This window comes from Lepisosteus oculatus, chromosome 22, assembly GCF_040954835.1.
Source record: "Lepisosteus oculatus isolate fLepOcu1 chromosome 22, fLepOcu1.hap2, whole genome shotgun sequence".
NCBI lineage: Eukaryota > Metazoa > Chordata > Actinopteri > Semionotiformes > Lepisosteidae > Lepisosteus > Lepisosteus oculatus.
Window position 1 is genome coordinate 8,766,785 of NC_090717.1, and position 20,640 is coordinate 8,787,424.

Consider the following 20,640-nt stretch of genomic DNA (forward strand, 5'->3'; position numbering starts at 1 on the left):
TGGAAACAAGCATCATTTAAAAAAAAAACACTACAAATGCAATTGAAAATTCTCAGACTCAGATTACAATGGGCAGCTTTCAGACATTGAAAGATTTATTAAATGAAGATTCTTCCCAGACATTTATCAAGGAAGAAATCGACAACGCCTCAGATTGAGGAAATGACAGTAAGTAATTCAATGTAAAAAAACCTTAAAACAGAATAGAAGTGCCTAAGATGGTGTAAATGTATTTGCACAGCTTGCTGTATACAAATAATTTCATTTTACAAGTCGAGAATCTCACCAAGCATGGCCATGTGTGCTGCATTAATTGCAAAGACGTTGCAGTACAAGAATGACACATTTGCAATTGATTGCCCAACTACCCAATGGCACAGACAGTGTACTGGCATATTACATCTTAAGTATTTACCAGAATATGTAAAATGGCATGATTGATACCTCAGTATCTAAAGCATACTGTACCTGGATTGTTTTTTCTTTTGTTATTTTGATTAAACATCCTGAAAGTGTAGAAGGAAAAAAAAAACACTAGCTCTTTTTTTTCTTAACCAGTTGCCAGTTGGTGACAGATTGGGAATGGTTTTTATGCATTCATTTGACATATCATCCTATCCTGTGACAGTACTGGCATGACAGATTGTAACCAAAAGTAATTTACATGGTATATTATCCCAAGGCCTTTTCCAAGGCCCCACAATAAGATAGCAGTCATTACTGAACATAACTGTATATATTTTATCACTTGTACTTTAACACTTTTTGTGGAAAATAATTCTTCTTTTACATGGTAATAAGCCTTTTCTCCAGGTCCAATTAGATCTGACCCCCTGTCATGTTTTTTACGGCTTTTGAGCTCACTGTGAGGTCTCCGACTGCTGTGAGAATGTTTTATGAGTCGATTTAGTAAAGATTGGTGCAAAATATCCCCCGATAGAAACCAAGAGGCAATCATGAAACGAGCAGGCAAACCAAGAATGTTGTATTTTTGGAAATTTGATCCATTGGAAAATGGATAGATGAGAGTTAATTGTTCTCTAGATGTTCGTACAAGAAAATAACACTAAGTAGGAATTTCAGGGAACAGCTTTCATAGTATTCCTTGAGTCTGTTCGGTGTGTATTGAACTGAGAGTTCCGCTGAGGGTCAGAGTGTGTTTTTAGGGAGAGTTCAAGGTGATCAAAATTTAAACCTTTGCTTGAAATCAATAAGATCATCTGGAGATAACTCAAAATGTAAACTCTAGCTGAACATTCTGGTAACTCCTGTGACATGTCAATAAAGGAAATTAATTTTCTGCATGGGGGTGACACGTGGTGCTGTGGTTGGCATTGGTGCCTCACAGTCTGGGGTTAAATTCCCGACCTGGGATACAATCTGTGTGAAGTTTGTATGTTCTCTTCGCGTAGGCGTTGATTTCCTCCAGGTGCTCTGGCTTCCTCCCACAGTCCAAAAGCATATGGTACTTTAGGTCAATTGGCTCCTGGGAAAATTGGCCCTGATGTGAGTGTGTTTGTGTGGGTTTTCCCCTGTCCGTGCTGTACCTGCCTTGTGCCTGTTGTTTGCCTGGATAGGCTCTGGAACCCCCGAGACCCCAAATTGAACAAAACATTTAGAAAATGGGTAGATGGATGGAATTTTTTGCACATTCCATTGCTATATGTGGCAGTGAATCAGCATTATTTTGAAGGATGACTTTTCTACTTTATCAGAGGAAGAAGTGGGAATGACGCGGGTGTTTATAGTTTTCTGGTGAATTTACTTAAAGGCCCGAATTTCTGTCAGCTGCAGCAATATAATCCCTTACTGGCTTATTTATATTTTATGACACCTATCTTAAAATGTGATCAAGTTTAAGTCAGTGTCAGCTTGTGTCGCCTGGATGCTGTTTCCATCTGTGCTGGCCCGTGACCAATACCACTGAAGAAAACTGCGTTGGCTCAGCAAGTGGTGGCTAGTTAAACTGTCTGGCTCAATTACCAAACAGCAAACTCTAAGACAACTCAGATAAGTTGCATACGGTCATTGTCTCCCAGCTGATTTGGACAGGTCTCCCAGTGACAGCACAAATCACATGAAAAAATAAATGTGTTTCCATTCCCATATAACAATAAGTACAGATTTTAGATTAGTCTAAAAATTCATTTTTATTTAGTTTTTAATACCCATCATTCTTGTAGAATAAGGAAAAAATGTTTTTTTTTGTCCTGTCTTTAGATATATTATATACTTAAATCAATTTCCGTTGGTGTTTCTGTTTTTTTACATGCCATTTAGATGCATATTTTATGATTTCTTATACAATAAACTGAGTTATATGAATGTGACTCTTATAAGCAACATTCTGCATGATAAACCACAGACATGTATTTCATATTCCCTCTTGGTGTGTAATTGTATGAGATTTATCATAATTGTGTGTTTTATATTCTAATGTAGTGCTGCGTTCTCACTACAGAACACAATTGACATAAACCATGCATCATAAAGATTTTAAAAGAACTCAACATTGTTTTCCCAAAGAAATTGCCCTATAAATTATTTTACAAATGAAAGAAACATTTGCATAAAACATAGAAGTGTATTAAAATTCTTTTAAATTTATGGATTTACTGAGACCAATTACAGTACAGAAGATTGTCATATACTGGAATGTGTGTATGAAAATATAAAATATGCTATACTAAAATGATAAATCATAAACAATACCTCTTTTTAGTAGTGAGAGGAAACATTACTTTGTAATGATGATGTGATACAGTGTATTACAGTATCTTAACTGTGGCTTATGTGAGAGCTAAAGACTTCTGCTGGATCAGCCTTGGTTTGAGAAATCAGTGGCTTTGATCCATTCCAAGAAAAAAATTGTTTTGACCTTAACAGCCAAGATACTGAAATGCCCTATGTACTACTTGTGTCTGTACAATCATTCATACTTTGATCTCTTAAAGAAAATAAGGTTTACTACAAAGTTTCAGGGGGGACTTATTAATGCATTAAAATGACATCAAGAATGCATCAGAGCTGTTTCTCCACTTTACCATTGTTGTTGTAAGGTTTATAGAAATTCCAACTAGCAAACAGTATTGCTGTTCTAATGTTCAAAGTTTTTTTAGACATTCTTTTTGCTGAATATGATGCTTGTGTGGTGGAAGAATGGGTACCACATTGATATGTTCAATAATTACAAGTGTACATAGAACATACGTACATGTTTTTTAGCCCTAATTATTAATTATGAAGAGCTCACCGATTAAACTGTTTGAGGGGTTGCGATATGCTTGCAAAAAATGTCAGAGTTCATGAACCACTTTTACAAATCTTGTTCTTTACTGAATATGACAAAAAGCCTGACATTTTGTTTGGTAAAAAACAATTCTGCTTGTAGATTTGCACCTGCAAATGCGGTATTTGTGTACATGAAACATTGCATGAAGAACACAGCACAGATTATCTGTTTTATAACACTGTCATGACTATACACAACATCTCTAGCTATTGATGGGCATACTACATATTGATCACTTATTCAGGAGCCAATAACTGATATGAATGCACTATGTGACCCATATAGAAATTATGTTTAAACCTTTATGTCACAAAATTGTTTAAAATAGAGGTAGTTTCACAGTCACAGTAAATCCACAACTTAAAGAGCCTACCCAATTTTGTAAATGTTTATCATGATCCTTGGGTCATGTTTTTAAAAGCAGTTTAGACAATTCTTGATTGATTGTTTTATTTTTAAATAAGAGTTAATACAGTAGATCTTTCTCCGAAAACAAGACTAATTAAAGACAGATTTATGTTTTTATAAAAGACAGATTTATATTTGTATTTATTATACAAAATAGTAAAAGAAAGTTCATTATTAATTAAAGACCCAAAGTTTCCAAACACGTCAGATTTGTTTTATAGTAGATTTTGTTTTATAGTCTGCAAATCAAACTAAATATAAACAACTTTAAAGACTAACTTTAACTTTAACTTAACTTTAAGTGTTTCACTGTTCCAAGAATAGGTATACACACAAATACAATCTAAATATGTCTTTGAATTATTGAATTAGATACAGTATTTGAGAGAACATGATTATTCGTAACAGAAGTAATGTTCATCCTGCAGCTTTCTATAAGTTGCTCTTTTTACAGGCTATCAATATCCACTGAATACAGTATATCACATTCATGTTTTATATCAGTGTGTTTTGGATTTCAAGCTTTGCTTTGAAAATGTTTGTGTTCAAATCTATACTATAAGAATTGGTCTCATTCTGTCTCACTGGGTAGAAAAGCAAAATGTTACAAGTGACTGAAGCTGAATATTATGATTGTTTTACTTAGGGGATTCTTTATTTATAAATCACAAAGCGTTGCATTAAAACCAGAATTATTGCACGTACAGTATTATCATATACAGTATGTTATGAATTAATGGGACTGCTGCGGTATTATGGCTACTACATGTCACTCAACTGGATGCTGCACTTCAGTGTAGAAGGTCCCATGATATATTTAACTATGCAATGGAAAGCAGTATATTAATGCAATGAATAATTAAGCTACTTGTTTAGATTATTCATTGCATTAATATGCTGTTTTCCAGGTGGAGTGGTAGCTCTGTGGCTAAGGGGCTGTGCCTGTGGCTGGAAGGTTGCTGGTTCAAATCCCTCAGCTGGCAGAGGAATCCTACTCCATTAAACCCCTGCTAAGGGCCTTCACCCCAACTGCTCCAGGGGTGCTGTACAATGCCTGACCCTGTGCTCTGACCCCAAGCTTCTCCCCCTGTTTGTGTGTCTGTGTCTCATGGAGAGCAAGCTGGGGTATGCATAAAGATGAATTCCTAATGCAAGAAATTGTATAGGGCTAATAAAGCAATATTATTATTATTATTATTATTATTATTATTATTATTAGATAAATAATTGTAGCTTGTTTCTCTTTTGGTAAAACAGTAACAGACATTCTGTGAAAAGAGTATTGTGGAATAAAATAATGTGCTGCTTTATTTCAGAGTCACCAGGCACGTTTACATCTTCCAGGTCATTACGTTCTTGGTTTCTTGGGTATGAGCAGAAAGAGTAAAGATAAGGTTAAATAAATGCCGGATTACACTGTGCACGTCTACACAAATTCTGTAAATGATCAATAAACCTAAAAGGTGTCATTAACCTCAATAATGTTATAGCTGTGGATAAGAAAGTTTGTTGTCCAACGTGAGTATTTAAATAGAAAATGTGGCAGATGGTGTGAATGAACCTTTCAAGCCAGTGGGGTGGAAAGCTGCCTTAAGGATAGGTAACATGCTTTTCCATCATTCATGCACACTGACAGTAGCAGACACTACTGATGCTTTGGGGTGATTCTGCAACTGTAGCAATAGCCATGGGTAACAATATCAAGTTCACTTAGTAAAAGCTCTATAAATGACTTACAGTACGTGGTTTTTCTACACTCTTTTTTTATTTATCCAGTGTTATTGTCAATATTTATGACGGTTAACTTTTTGCTTGGTCCATTTTGGAACCTTGGGCATTTTTGTACATTATCTCTCCTTCCAGCAAGAAATAAAAGTAGGTACATCTACAGGTAAATCAGCTGCAATACCTCTGTAGCCAGTCAGTTTTAGCTGGTTATTATTTACAGGTGATGAGGAGTAAACTGTCCTATGCATGCTGGTTGATGCTGGCATTCTTGTAAGAATCTGATGACCCTATCTCAGGCTCCAAGCCATAAGCAGCACAGCTCCTCCTCCAAAGATCGATGAATTCTGCTATGCCAAAAGGCCGACCCCCTATCACTTGTGTCATTCTTCTTGGGAAATATTCCCTAGGAACCTCAAAGCTATTAAGGTTCCTGGGAAATGACCTCACTGTAATGGGCTGAAGGTTGGAATGAACGCTGTTACATATGAATGAATAAAGTGACAAACAATGTTGCCTATGAATAGAGGTGCTAGGCAAATATTAGTTTTGCTTGTGATTGTTAAATCGTGGCTGTTTGTTGGATTAGAACCGCAGCTCCATTCTTTGTATCTTTATAATGATGGTATAATTTACAGTTAGTGTTATTGTAGTGATATGGCCCATCTATGCTTTACACTATACTCAAATAAATGGATACATGTTTTTTTTTTCAAATAGGCAGAAAAGGAGTATTTTGTACATGTGTAACATTTTCAGATGTAATTAATTACAGTATGAGCACATTTATTCAAATAGAATCTCAGTGAGCACCGATATGATTATAAAAGGCAGAGAAAGTGTGTTATAATTTACTTTTTAATAAGAATGTGGAAGCAGGGATTTAATGAAATCCCCAAACACTTAACGAGGGATTTCGAGTATTTACGGAAATATTTAAGGATTTTGTGAAATGGCAGGTTAAATATTTAGGCATTTCATGAAATCCCTGCTTCCACATTCTTACTGTAATATGCAGGGTATAACTGAAGAAATAAGGTAAATGTATATTTGTAATTTAGTAATGGTAAAGAAGGATGTGGAATTATTAGTTTACCTTTACCATTCTTTATTTCCTACCTCCACTATCTCACTGTTCCTATAGCAACTATATTTTCCTCCCATCCCCCAGTATCTCTCAGTACTGCAGTCCTTCCATATGATATGTAATTAAACACATGGTGCTTCTATAGACCACTAAGACCCTTATGTGTGAAGGGATTGCCTTAATTTTCGCGATATTCAGGGGCGTAATTATTTTCAGTTCTAGTTGTCAATGATTTGTATTGCCTTTGTTTAGTACTAACTTAATTTTTGTTTTTAATTAAACTGATATTAATTTAAAAGTATTTTAAAATGAGTACATTTAGAAACCTTTTTTAACAGTAGTTTCTTGTATCATTTGTATTATATTCTAACATCATTATGCTTCATTTCATTCTCTGGTGCATAGTGTTATGAAAAAATGCGACAGCTTGATGTGTTTTTAAGAAAATGTATAAATTTGACAACAGTGTACTAAAGGTAATTAATGAAAAGGTTTCAGTGGTGAGCCTGTCCTGTGGTTACCTGGTAAAAGGTCTCAACCCTCAACAAAGTAAATAAGATACACAACCTGAAGAACAAATGAGAACATACTGTATTTCACATGCAGTGTGAAATATATTAGTTGTTTCAAATATATGTTAGTCTCTTTTAATAATAATTGGTTAATAATGTAGGCATTGGTCACTACAGGATATATTTCCTTACAAAGGAAACTTTGCCTTGCCTACTTCATTTGAAATTTGAAGATTGTTTAAATTGCAAAATATTTATACATAAACAAAATGCAGTCACTGTCTGTCTAATTTTGTCTTCTGTCTCCTTGAAATGAGTCACTTCATGTGACACAAAAAATAGTGCCTCTTACCAGTTAAATGCATACAGTATGATGCACCGAGGGTTAATGTTCCAGATCCAATGAGAAAGTGATCCATGGCAATAAAAACATAAATAAGTATCCCTGGTCACCAATAAACATAAATTGAGCTTGATCACTAAATGTGAAATCAAATTTCGCAAGGACTGAGAAAATTAAATCGCTTGAGCAGTGAGGTCATGGTGGCTGTCATCTGAGCTACTCCACAGCTGTTGGAGAGAGTAAATCAGAGGTGGTGAAGATCAATCAGGATGAGTAGCCCTTTTCATTGATCCCTTTTTCAACAGCTTACCTTAATTTGCCTCTTAAAAGGGGCCAAAGAGTTTGAGCTTTGATGTCAGATTAGCTAGGCACAGTCGCATTATTTAGGCCAGGAAACCTTTAGCCATTAAAAAAAAAATCAAGTGCATGCAATCATGCACATGCTAAATGCAAGCCATTGCCTTTTGATTACTGCTTACAGAGGTTTGATTTTAGAACCTAGTATTACCTTGGACATATTAATCCCATTACATGTGTAGACCTTGGTTTATTAAACTGAATAAAATATTTGCTAAAGAGTATATCCAATTTTGAGGAATTGTACCATTTTTTAAATTTGCCACATTAGGAAATTGCAATTTATTTATTTTTATTTTTATGGCTATTTGTACTCATTTCAAATTCAACTGTGATATCCTTAATAAGAAAGAAATCTTATACCATGCCAGCTTTGGTTAGTATCAGCCCATCACTGCTGAGCTTCAAAGATATATTAGTATACATTGTAGAGGAAACATTCTGTGTTTAGATTCTGATGATAGAAAAGTTTAAGTGGTCCTGACACAATGCACAGACTTTCCCTTCCAACCCTCTAAACACTTGTCATAAGTAGAGTAATGCACTGCTATAACACACACCAATAATACACTGCAATGCAAGTGTACTGTATATTGGGGTCTATTATCCCATTATGAAAAGAGGAGTTCTTGTAGACACAGAACATAACACAGAGTATTACAACTGGTAACTTTTGAATTTTGTTTTCACATTCGGCCATGCTCTGAAAGCAGCTCCATTTCATTACTAAAAGCAGTGGAACATGTTGAAACAGATGAAATCCTTTTTAATTCTACATGACTAATCTAGAGTTCACAGCTGTTCTCTTATCTCACTCTTGTTCTCTGTAAGGCTCAAGCTGCAGATATGAATCGCTCGTTACAAAATGTAGCAAAAGCTAGTCATAGGAAGTGTGAGTTTTAGACAGTAGAAATTATGTTGAGGGATTCCGTTTACATATTTGATTTCTCATTTGATTATGGAAATAAATATATGACATTATTCCAGTAAATTCTCATATCCTTTTCAGTGGTTTCTATAGCTGTTCAGCAGCTAACTAAGAACGCTTAGTTTAAGAACACTACACTAAGAACACAACTAAGCGAACTCTGGTATTGTTCATGATACAGAAGGTTTTTAGTAATAAAAAACATCAAATGGAATATCTTTTTTTTTTCTTTCAGAGCATTGTGGATAAAAATAAACATACTCAATAATTAATATTTTCTATCAAGGAATTATGGTAGATTTTTTTTCCAAAAATATATGTTGTGTTTTAAACAAGCTAGGAAGCTGAAGAAAATAAATAGATTAGAGCTGAGTAAAGAAAACGTCTTCCAAGTAGTTTTGGTTTGATGGACTAGCTGACAAATGCAACAAATGCAAACACATGATAATTTTGAAATAATAATTTAATGTCTAACAAATGATTTGAAAATATGCGTTCCTGAGTCTTTCTCTTTTAGGACGTGAATCGTGTTCAAATGACATTTTGGGTCGCTGGATTCAGTTCCGGACCCAAGTTGCTAGCCCCCTTGTTTGCCTGGGTTTTTTCCGGGTTCTCCGGTTTCCTCCCACAGTCAAAGACGTACTAGGAGGTCAATTGGCCTCTGGGAAATTTAGCCCTGGTGTGAGTGTGTGCATATTTGTGTCTGTGTGTCTTGCTCCCATTGCATGCCAGAATAGACTGTGGCTCCGCCATGACCCTGAATTGGATGAACTGTTTAGAAAATGGATGGATGGATTTGGGCAAAATGGAACAGAAAGCAAAATGAGCAGAAAAGCTTATTTTTTCCTTTCTTTTTGGTGTGTATCTTGTTTGACAGGTCACTGAACTTCCAAATCACAATTCAGAAAGGACACTAGAGCAAGTCTCTCCACCCACAGGCTCTGACTGATAGGAAGGCTCTGAATTCAGGACTTTAGCAGTCATTGACAAAGAGAGCTATAGACTTATAAAAGGCACATACGTGGCAGTTCTCCCAGGATTTTTTTCAGGAAAATTAAGAACTCATCTCTAAAGGAAATTGGAGATGTGAACAGCATCCTAAAATCATGTGGATGTCCATTTTAAGAAGTTATTCATTTTCCACCAAACCTGAAGCCTGAAAAGAGCTAAATTATCAATTATAATTATATAATAACTTACAACTTTTTAAAAAAATCTTTAAATCTTTAGCAAACATTTGTTTTCTTTCTAGTTCTGACTCCCTCCAGTATTGGCAGACTTTTATTAATATACAGTAGCCCACAAAGGCTTGCAGGGACATTGTTCAGAGCGTGATAAAGCTATTTGCTCTTTGACCACTGGTAGGGTGCCAGGAGAGCACGTCCTGGGAAACCATCCCAGTTTTTACCGACACATAATGAAATAGTGTTTTTGTCCTTTTACAGGAGAAAGAGGTACACAGGAAAAGAGAGCAATGCAAAGCCCTCGATGAGGAGTTGAAGAAAAAGCACAGAACATGTCAGACTTTGGTAAGTGCTTTTCAGAATTTCTTAAAATGCTCAGGCCCTGATCCTTTCCTAAAACATATTTTTAATTTTGCAGTTGTATTGTACTCCTTCCATCCTTCAAATTTGGAATTGCATATTATTTTTAGTTTTTGCCCACTCAGTTTGGAATCTCTAGACCTAGTGCACACATAGTGATAACGACAAATTGCCAGCTGACTCCTCTGACCTCCCAACTAATTCAGCTTCAGATCTGTTGACACACTTCAGCCACTGATGCAATGCACAGCACCAATTGTACACCAACTGATTAATTGAAGAGTGTTGTGTCCCACTCTGATATAATCACAAGCCTGCAGATGACAGGGAGAGATCTCTGTATGAATAATGTTAACCCTGGTCAAGGAGGGGCTGAGCCAGTCTCTGCTTGGAGAATATGAGTCACAGATGTCCTGTGTCACAATGTTGGCACAATATCAGTAGAGTTAAACCTGTATATACCATTCAAGAGCACCTAATAATGTCAGCATCTACCCAATTAGTTGTTTTCAGTCAACAAAAAATATTATGGGCATAATTGTTTCTGTTTTGATTGTGTTTTTATGACCGTGGTTCATGAAACACTGCGATGTTGGACAATAAGTGTCAGTAAACAGTTTGATTTTTTTTAAGGTTGTACTGGTTGCAGTAGTAACCCACAACTTTGTGTATTTCCATCAGAGTTTTATGTCAAGCGTCATTAGAGCCTTGATCAAATTAATCTTTAACTTTCTAATCTGGTTCTAAAATGGAGTGGACACTAATCTAATGTGGTCTGGGTACTAGTTCAACTAGTTCTTGTGTATATGATACATTAATAATACACACAGATGATTTATTTATCTTGTTGAATGTCTCAGCCTTGTAATTCCATCTGCAAAAATGACAGCTGGAAACTCACCAGGGGTGAAAATCCACCTTTGCTGGTATACCTGCAAGGAGGATTTTCCATCACATTACATTTCATCCATGGAGATTAACCTTTGTATTATTTCCTGCACATACAGAATCGTTTTTAGGTGAGGTAATTGTTCACCTGAATGGCACTGGAAATCACCAGGGTATACATTACTAATCAAAGGTTAATTTGTATGTGATGATGACACATAAGGAATCCAGCCACCACCTCATGATATTGTGTGATATTTAAAATAATGCATACTTTCAATTCATATTTTCAGTGGAAAAACATTGTCTACTTGTCATCATTGTTGATCTTCCACCTTGCTACCTCCAACAGATGACATAGCATAATGGTCATATGGCTGGAACAAACTACAGATTAATCTTTATTAGACAGGGGATGTGCAAAATAAAAAAAAGGTATATAGGTGGATAAATTCCCATTCCCTGACCTCCACTGTCACCAAACCTTATTATTCAAATACAGTGGATTTGGAGCCACTTCAAGTCAAACGACGTAATGCTGAAGACATCAAAACATAAATAAGATCTGAGGCAATCATTCCTAATGATATTGTTCTGAGTGATAAATGACAAGTCAGAATGCAAGGATGCAGAGGTATGGGGTCAAGACTGAGGCCATTATGAACTTTTACAATAATGTAGATGTTTTACCTTCAGCTTGTTATTCTGCAGTGGTAATGTCACTTAAAAATCATTTTTGCAACCAACCATTTTTTTTACCCACCCAATTACATGCACAATAATCCAATCCAATCTTTCGAAACTGATATACAGAATCCTAGCTTAACAATAAGTACCTGAATACACTATCATTGAATATCTTAAGTCAATGGCTTTTCCTTCCTGTCCCATTTGTCGTATAACGTTGCAGATGTTTGTCAGTAAATAAACAGAGGTGTTCGTTAACCCCTTCGTTAAATGAGAGGCGCTTGAAAAGGTTAAGAAGAATGGAGCGAGCCGTTCTTGTGAGGTCAGGGCTGTTAACTCCCAGCTGTGAAAGTGCCCTGTCTCTCTACACAGGCAGGTTCTCCTGTGGTGATGCGGTATGGGTTCTGTCTACAGCAGGCAGCTCAGAACAGAGTATCCTGTCAGAGAAAACAATATTTTCAAAGGATGGCAGTTTAAATAAATATCAACACTGTGGCACTACCAGCACAGTCAACATGCAGTTCCTTTTTTGTAAAGTGCTTACGTATATAGCCAGCTGAGACACTACAATATATTTACTTTGGCTGCCTGAAATGTCATGAACAAAAGGGGAAAAAAAATAGAAGGCATTGTATTACTGGCAGTCATATCAGCTGGTAAAAAATGGAAAGCTGGGTAAACAGAGTTGTATACTATGCTTATAGTTTATGTCTGCGAGCAGACTTTGGCTTTGGATTGGTATAGCAAAGATGAGCCTGGTCAATGCATAGTTTCTGTCCTTCAATTCTGCATGTGGGGGTACAGTATGGTTTACCCAAAGAGTGTTATTGTAACACAGGACATGTTCTTTTTATCAAGCAATTAAGATCGGCCTCCTCCAATCATGTTGGTAACAACCAGGTAGTTTTCATTACTCAAGAGGATTTTAACTTCATTTTCTATTTATTTCATTACAAAGCATGAATCGATTAAATACTTCAGAGAGATGACCGAGTTTCAGCTTCCATACATACGTACGTGTAGTCAGTTGTATTCAAATGAATTTAAAATGTATCATCATGGAAAGGTACAGTAATGGTACACATAAGACACAGAAGTGCTCCACGTCCTTTTTTTGTTTTTAATCAATTCAGAATAACCAATTATTTTGTGCCACCTAGTCTTACAGTTTGGAAATGCCAGAAGCTGATTCATGTCTTGACCCACAGCTTCCCACCCTGCTCTCTTATGAGCAGAGCCCAAGGATCTTTATAAAAGAAACGTTAAAGACCTTATTAGAGGAACCGCAGGCCTCTTTTTTTTCAATCTTGAACTCTTATAACTGAAGACCTTATCAAAATTGATCAAGACTAAAGTTCAATTTAGATCCTAATGAATGCGATAGACGGATGAAATTTGTAGAAAGTACTGTATATGTTTTTTGGTGAGGACTGAGCTAGGGAGTTTGCTGCGAGAGTGTAGCTGGGGATGTGTGATGGATACACAAAGGGAAGACCTGGATGCTAGACTGATTTTCTATACATTGGCGAGAGGAAGCGTGCAAGATTAGGATCTTACTTTCCTCCTGGGCTTCTGTTATAAACTCCATTATTAAAAACTGCTCACATAGCTGTAGTACCGTGCATCCCAAGGTGTTTCATATACTGTACATATAGAAGGGGACCCATATTATCCACCAGTGCGCCCATAGCCCATCTGATTCCAGATCTACGAAGTTCAAGTAAAGTGAGAAATCATTCACCGGTTGAATTAAAGGGAAGGTTTAGTTAGGAAAGATTGTACAAACCAAAAAGTGGAATTTAGCCAGGACACAGTCAGAATACTCCTGTCAATATCCCTGTTATGGCCAGCACTACTGTATGTCCAACAACTATGACTGACTATGTTGTTTACTCTCATGAACAACATTAAATGTCCAAGTAGTCTGCACCCCAGTTTAACATCTTATACAAAAGACGCTTTCTCCTAAGACGCAATGTATTAATTTGGGAATTGTGTTCCAGAGGGAAGAGCCTTGCCTAATGGCTCTCTAGCACCATTTACAGCAGCAGTCTGGCTTTCCTTAGAGATCATTCATCAGAGTAATAACCAGGGGCAGCCTTGCTTAGTTTCTGAGGTCTGGCTATAGGGTGGTAATACTGCTGTCGATATTGTTTTTATTATATTTCTTTAACCTAGTTAGAGGTTTCTGCCTACATTGTAATTAATCAGTTTACAGAAGTCTGATCTGACTGGTCAAGCACTGCAAAAAAAACACATCAACAATTTACAACATTGGGATGTCAAATATGCAGCCTTTCACCCATAACCACTACTGGGAAAAATAAATATTTGCCTGAACAAATCTGATTAACTGGTGCACTATTCTGGAAAAGCTCATTTGGAAATAGGAACATTTAAAATGTTGTACGCATGCATCCTAATTCACATTGATGCTGCACCCTAACATTTTCCTATCATGGCCCAAATATTACCATTTAAATCTTGTTCTGTTAGCTTTTGAGCATACTGCACAATACTCACTCAAAAGTCCAGTATAACCCACACAGTCAGTACTTAGTAACAGTCATCATAAATGTTTGGTATTTCTGTGGTATACCTTGAGAAAAAGTATAATGAAGAATGAACAAATTATTTTATGCATGAATTAGTTTATGTTTAGATTTATGTTTAGATTAAGTTTCATATGACATATTTCATATGATACATATGAAATAATAAAAAACAGTATATGCTGTATGAGCATATAAAATACAGCACTCATGTAATATTGGATGTAATCAAATGTTTTTAAAAAATATTAAACAAAATTAAAAAAATGAAATATACAGATTAGAGCTGGAAGGGTCGTGAGAAATTTCAGAGTGAAACCTGTCATGATCGAAGTACTTCAAACTTAGTGTTGGGTATGACCTCCCTGTGCTGACACAGATCTGATCACATTCTGGGTGGAGTGCTATGGTATCACTCCATTTTATCACTCTTCTTGGCCAGAAGAAAATGCTGGCAACTCCCAGACTTTGACACTATTTTTTATCACTTCCTGCTGTTCATATCCTGGCACCTTTTGGTTTTGTATTGTCTGGCTAGAAAAACATCATAAGTTGTGAGAATGGTAAGCTTCTGGCTGGAGGACTTCAACGATGTATCGCTAAGCAGTAAGGTTGTCCTCAGACTACACCAAAGGAGTTATTGTGTTAAAGGAGATTCCATCTGACATTATTACAATAGTACTACCCCACCAGCTGGGGCACAAATAACACCACAGTCATCACGATACACACCAGGACATCTGTACGTTAGACAGACGTTTTCCGTCTGTCCTGTCAGGGGCAAAACGGTATTGACTGCCAACTCAAATGATTGCCAACTCAAATGTCTTCTCGTCCCCAGAAGATGACAAATTCATCTCTCATCTGTCAACGTTACGCCTTAAGCACATAGGCATGCAAACAGAGAGCCATTTTGCTGTTGTGCAGGTTATTTTTTATTGGAATCTCTCATGCTGGTGCCACAGCAGTCAGAAAATAACGACACAGATGGATCACACAACCGTGACAGTCCTCAACTGGTCTTGTGGCCCTCTGGTTTCCAAGACCTGGCTTGTCCCTCACAGAGCCATTTTCAGTACTAGTCTGCTAAATGTTAGAGGAGAATGTTATTTTCCTAAAATTAAAGGTATAACATTCCAGTATAGTTGTTTTTATTTATATTATCATTACCCTGAAGAACCTCATCTGAATAATTTTCAGTTGTACTATTGTGACTTGCAACAGTGCTCAAGTGTACTAAGAAAATGTTAATTTAAGATTAAAATAAAAATCTGTCATCAACATTAAAAAGGTATACTGTATAAACATTAAGGAAATCATACTGTGATATTCCCATGAAAGATGCATCAAGTACAAACCCTTACATTCAACCTTATGAGGAAAATGAAATTCAATACACAGGAATTATCCTTTCTTTAGCATATCTTCAGACACAAAGTTTAAAAAACAAACCACTCTACCTATACAGTATAAGATCTAAAAAAATACTGAAGCTAAAAATTCAAATTGGAGACATATATTATCCATAAATACTTAAAAACCTTTGATTTTTCTTTTTTTACTATTTATCTGTATCTGTACATGTGCAAGACATTTAGATGTCATCACAGCAAGGGCAAGATTTCAGAATTAATTAAAATAAATTAATGATATCTTGGCATTAGAATAATAACTGATTTTCCATTTTTTCCATAAGCCTTTCCATATTTTTCCTTTTATTTCTATAATGGCATAATATACATTTCTGTTAAATGGTCTGCTAGGCAAAATCGTACAAATAAGAACAGAGAAATTGTGTTTGAATAGCTTTGAATAAATCTGCAATCATTAGTGTTGTTTGAGTAGGCACCAGAGTAATTATAATAGGAAAAAACTCTTTGATGGATTTTGCAGAAATATGCAGTAGTTAAAGGGCAAAAACCTGATTTGTTAACTTTGAACTTTGTTCTGTTCGTGCTACTATGCTCTTCTTTTATGCCAAGTTCCTTCTGGCTTTTACACAGTCACACCAAATTGTTTTTAATGAAAGTGATCCAAAAAACTACCTTTTATTGCTATTCAACCTCTTTATCTTTTAGTTAAAATGTCTTAGTTTATGACTTGACGCAGCTCCTAGTTTCTAGAAATAAGATGTTCAGTTTTTAATCTTTTATTTACAAATCCTTGGATTCAATTTAATATTTACATATTATTATAGTGATTTAATTCTCCAATAACATATGCATTATGTACAGTATTTGTCACTGCTGTTTAAGAAACACCATTTATCATACAAATTTCTGTATATTTGTGGCTTTTGAGATTAAGTGATTTTTCGTGGTGGGTGGTGGTGGAATTTTAAATTATTAGAAGGTTAAGGACAAGATGTGCATCGCATACTAAAGGGTGTGGCTCTGTATTACCCTCTGTTGCGTTTGTTTTATTTCCTCTAAAACCTCTGTTTTCTAATCTGCTTCAGGCTGTAACCCTTCTCCACCATCAGCATGGCTATGGGAGAATGCAGATTTTGACATTATCTTAACTTGCTAATGAAGTCGACTTTGATCGTTTTACATGTGTTCCATGCATTCAGAAGTCCTGCTGCCAGGCTGTCATAGCAACCAGCCCTGCTCTTCAAGAGACAGATAAGGGGCTGTCCATTTCTGTTTTAGATTAATAAAATGTATTGAAAATATGTCAAGCTTTCCAAGGACGATTAGAGATGACTCTTTATGTGTATTTATATACTGTAGGTATGTCTTGAAACTTTGCAGAAGCATTTTACTTAATGGTATACAATACATGTGTAGACACATTTATTACAGTTCTGGGCATTTACATGGATTTGTTAGCGATTTCAAGGCCACTTTATGTAAGCTTACTATGTTTTAATTATGAACCCTTTCTAATCTATCTGTTAAGCTCTCATTTTTCTTCGTGTGAGAGGCATTGACAGGGAGAGGAAATAGAAAGAGAAGCTTTTCATAAACATACAGTATGTTATGTACGATGCATGCATTTATCATGTTTGTGCTTGGAGGTCTTGATTTTAATATAGAATAGAGATTTGTGCTGGTCCGTGTTGCCTGGACTGCAGAAATGCACACATCAGCAACTTCAAAGATGCTGATGCCAGTTCTAGGAAGGAATTAGGAAGAAATCGAAAATAAAAATAAATGGATAAAATGGAATAAATTTGATGAATAGTCTCTATTTTCTTTTTTGAAAGAAATGCCACTTAAATCTTTATTTTGCTTGTGAAATGAGCTCTCTCTTCCATAGTGTATATGCAGAATTAATTATTTTACAGGAAATAAGAAATGAGAGCCATCATGTTAAACAGATGCAGTTCTGGAATATAATTTTGGACAATGGGACAAATATGCAAACAGTTGTATCCATTTTAAGATTTACAATTAGTACGTTATCACCTGGGATATTGAATTGTATTTGCCATTCAGATTAAACTGCCTGAAACAAAAGTCTGTCGGAAACAGACGTTTTCTTTGAGTGGTTACGATTGCTCCCTCAGAGCAATGGGGCTCTGGGGTCAGTTCCGGACTTGAGGTGCTGTCTGTGTGGAGTTTGTTTGTCCTCTGCTCTCTCCCTGTTTTCATGTGGGGTTCCTCTGGTGCTCCAGTTCTCTCCCACAATCTAAAGGCATAATGGGAGGTTAACTGGATTCTGGCAAAATTGACCCAGGTGTGCATGTACTGTATGCCTGTGCTTGTGTCTCGCAAAAAAACAGTACCCACTGTCAGACTTAAATTACTGTACTGATTCTGTAGCAAGTGCAACAGTACCACCCTGATATGTACTATATATTAAATAAGCAAATTAAAGTGTCTATGCGCCCTGTCCTGTCCAGGTTGTATTCTGTATTCCTGGGATCGGCTGTAGCTGAATTGAATGAAGTGCTTGGAAAATGGATGGATGGAAAGATCTTTCCTTTACACTTTGAAGTTTAACTATATATTGTTTAAAAAAAACCATAATGACTAGTATTTAATATAATTTATTGTTTTTGGTGTTTTCAGTTCTGCTTACTATTATGGGATTGGAAAGTTTTGGCATGTGGCACCATTCTAAAAAAACTATTGCATTATAATTATTTAATATAATTATTACAGAGACATCTATGTTATAACTAATTGAAAGATGCATTTATGAAGAGACTTTAGTGCTGAGTTTTTGATTTATTAAATTGCAGGTTTATTAGTATGTTAAAATATTACAGTACCTGTTGGGTCGAACTGTCATAGATTCAACATTTCAAGAACAGTTCTAGCTAATTTTTCTTGCTCAATAAGAGAGAAAAAAAAATAACATTAAATGAATAAATGGTTTTGGATCAAGATTGAAATCAGGAGGTTATACACAATGTTATAAATATCAGTTTCACAGGAGCTTCATACACATGTAAGTTCTAGTTTAAAAAGTGTAAACTAATAAAAATGATTAATTTGTTTTTCAGTCTACTTTGTATTAGTAGGAATTCATATACAGTACCTCACCAAAAATAACTAAGAATTAATATTCTTACACTTAATTTAGCCAGCGGCTATATCACCCTGTAGCTCTCAGCTGGCTACCCACTGAAGCTCAGCAGGTGTGAGCCTGGTCAGTACCTGGATGGGAGGACTCTTGGGAAGCTATGGTTGCTGCTGGAAAAGGTGTTAGTGGGACCAGTGGGGGGCGCCCACCCTGCTGTCTGTGTGGGTCCTAATGCCCCAGTATAGTGGAGGGGACACTATACTGTAGTGGGCGCCGTCTTTCAGATGAGATGTTAAACCGAGGATTAAAGATCCCCGGGCATTTCTCGATAAGAGCAGGAAGTTATCCTGGTGTCCAGGTCACATTTCTCCTCTCAGCCTTAACCATGGCCTTCCTCATTGTCCATGTGTATGAGTGGCTTGCACTGGCCCTGCGATGGACTGGCACCCTGTCCAGAGTGTACCATGCCTTGCGCTCTTTGCTTGCTGGGTAGGCACTGGCTCAAGACACCATATGGTATTAAGTGGTTTGGTAAATGACATGACATGACATTTAATTTAAATACATTATTTAATATCTCTCAATTATTTATTAGGACATTCTTTTAATGAGATCTTAGTTTTCCTAGGATATCTTCAAACAATAAATATTAATGTAAACTTCATTACAGAGAATGAAATCTTTAAAATAATTTTAAGAATTAAAATATTTCTTAAAAAATGAAGCTTCATGCTCATTGTAGTATGTTTTGTCAATAAATGAAGTTTGTAGAAGCTTGTATACACAAGGAATCATAGCCAATCACAGTAAAGTGATATTTTAACTTCATTCAATAATTTTGTCCTTTGACAGCCTTGCATTTTTTGACTTTATTGTTTTTATGCTAATGAGAGATTAGGTCCCCATTAATATTTGCCTCATTAATTTAGTCCTCTTGTGTCTGAACATACCATTACCTGATATGATGCTTTGCATGAGAAAAGCGTGATGTGATTTACATGTAGAGATGGAAAGGATCTATTGAAACTGAAAGCTATTTTATTAAAGAACAATCAGTCATGAAAATAAGACAGGTCTGGGTACAACGGTTCGTAACAAGTAGTGATGAAGAGTTGAACAGTAGCCATAGATGTGTTTTTGACAATATAATAATTGTTACTTTATCTTAGTGGATAACGTTGAATTTTTATAATCTGTGAAGCAGGAAAATAAAGGTTTTAATGTTCTTCGTTACAGACTGTAATTTAAGAAAGAAAATAGAGGTTTTCTAAGTTTAGTTTCATTGTCCTTCTTAAACAAAACCCTAACATGGAAATTGCCATGAAGTGTTTTCCTGCAGTACTAAAACTCTTTTTTAGTGTTTTGTATTCAAGGCACGTGTCTCTTCACTGGTATTCTTGCTGTCCAGGGCTTCCTTTTACAGTATTGATTCAAGGCCTCGGTATCTTGTCTGGATTAAATCCGGGATATATATATATACTGTATTCCTTGGTTTACACCTCAGGATTGTCACTTAGAAATTGTCCAGCAAAGAGCCCTCTTAAAGCTTTTTTTCAGCTCTTAACAATTGGGACATAATCAATCTGATGTACAGACCTGAGTGCCTGTGCTGGAAGGCTTATTTCTTAATACTTTCTTTCTCTGCCCAACTCCCTTTCATCCTCTTATTACTTAATATTGGATGGTACCCTGGTTTGGTACTCGGCTTTGAAAGACTACCAATAAATGTAATTATGCACAAGAGCTCCAGCCGGACTTTATTGTGATTTTTATTTTATTTTGCAGGTATGACAACAGAAAGCTGTTCAGATTACACTTTAATTGCATTCCAAGCACATCAAACA

The 20,640-nt window shown here is 35.9% G+C and overlaps 1 protein-coding gene across 3 annotated transcripts in view; it reads left to right on the forward strand.

Annotated features, from left to right (window-relative positions):
- The window catches only part of rimbp2b (RIMS binding protein 2b), a 120,088-nt gene that overhangs the window by 39,078 nt on the left and 60,370 nt on the right, over positions 1-20,640 (forward strand). For all 3 annotated transcript variants that reach the window (XM_015366315.2, XM_069181999.1, XM_069182006.1), the window contains exon 2: positions 10,098-10,181. The gene's annotated coding sequence lies outside the window, so the exon portion shown is untranslated. The remainder of the gene's footprint in view (positions 1-10,097; positions 10,182-20,640) is intronic.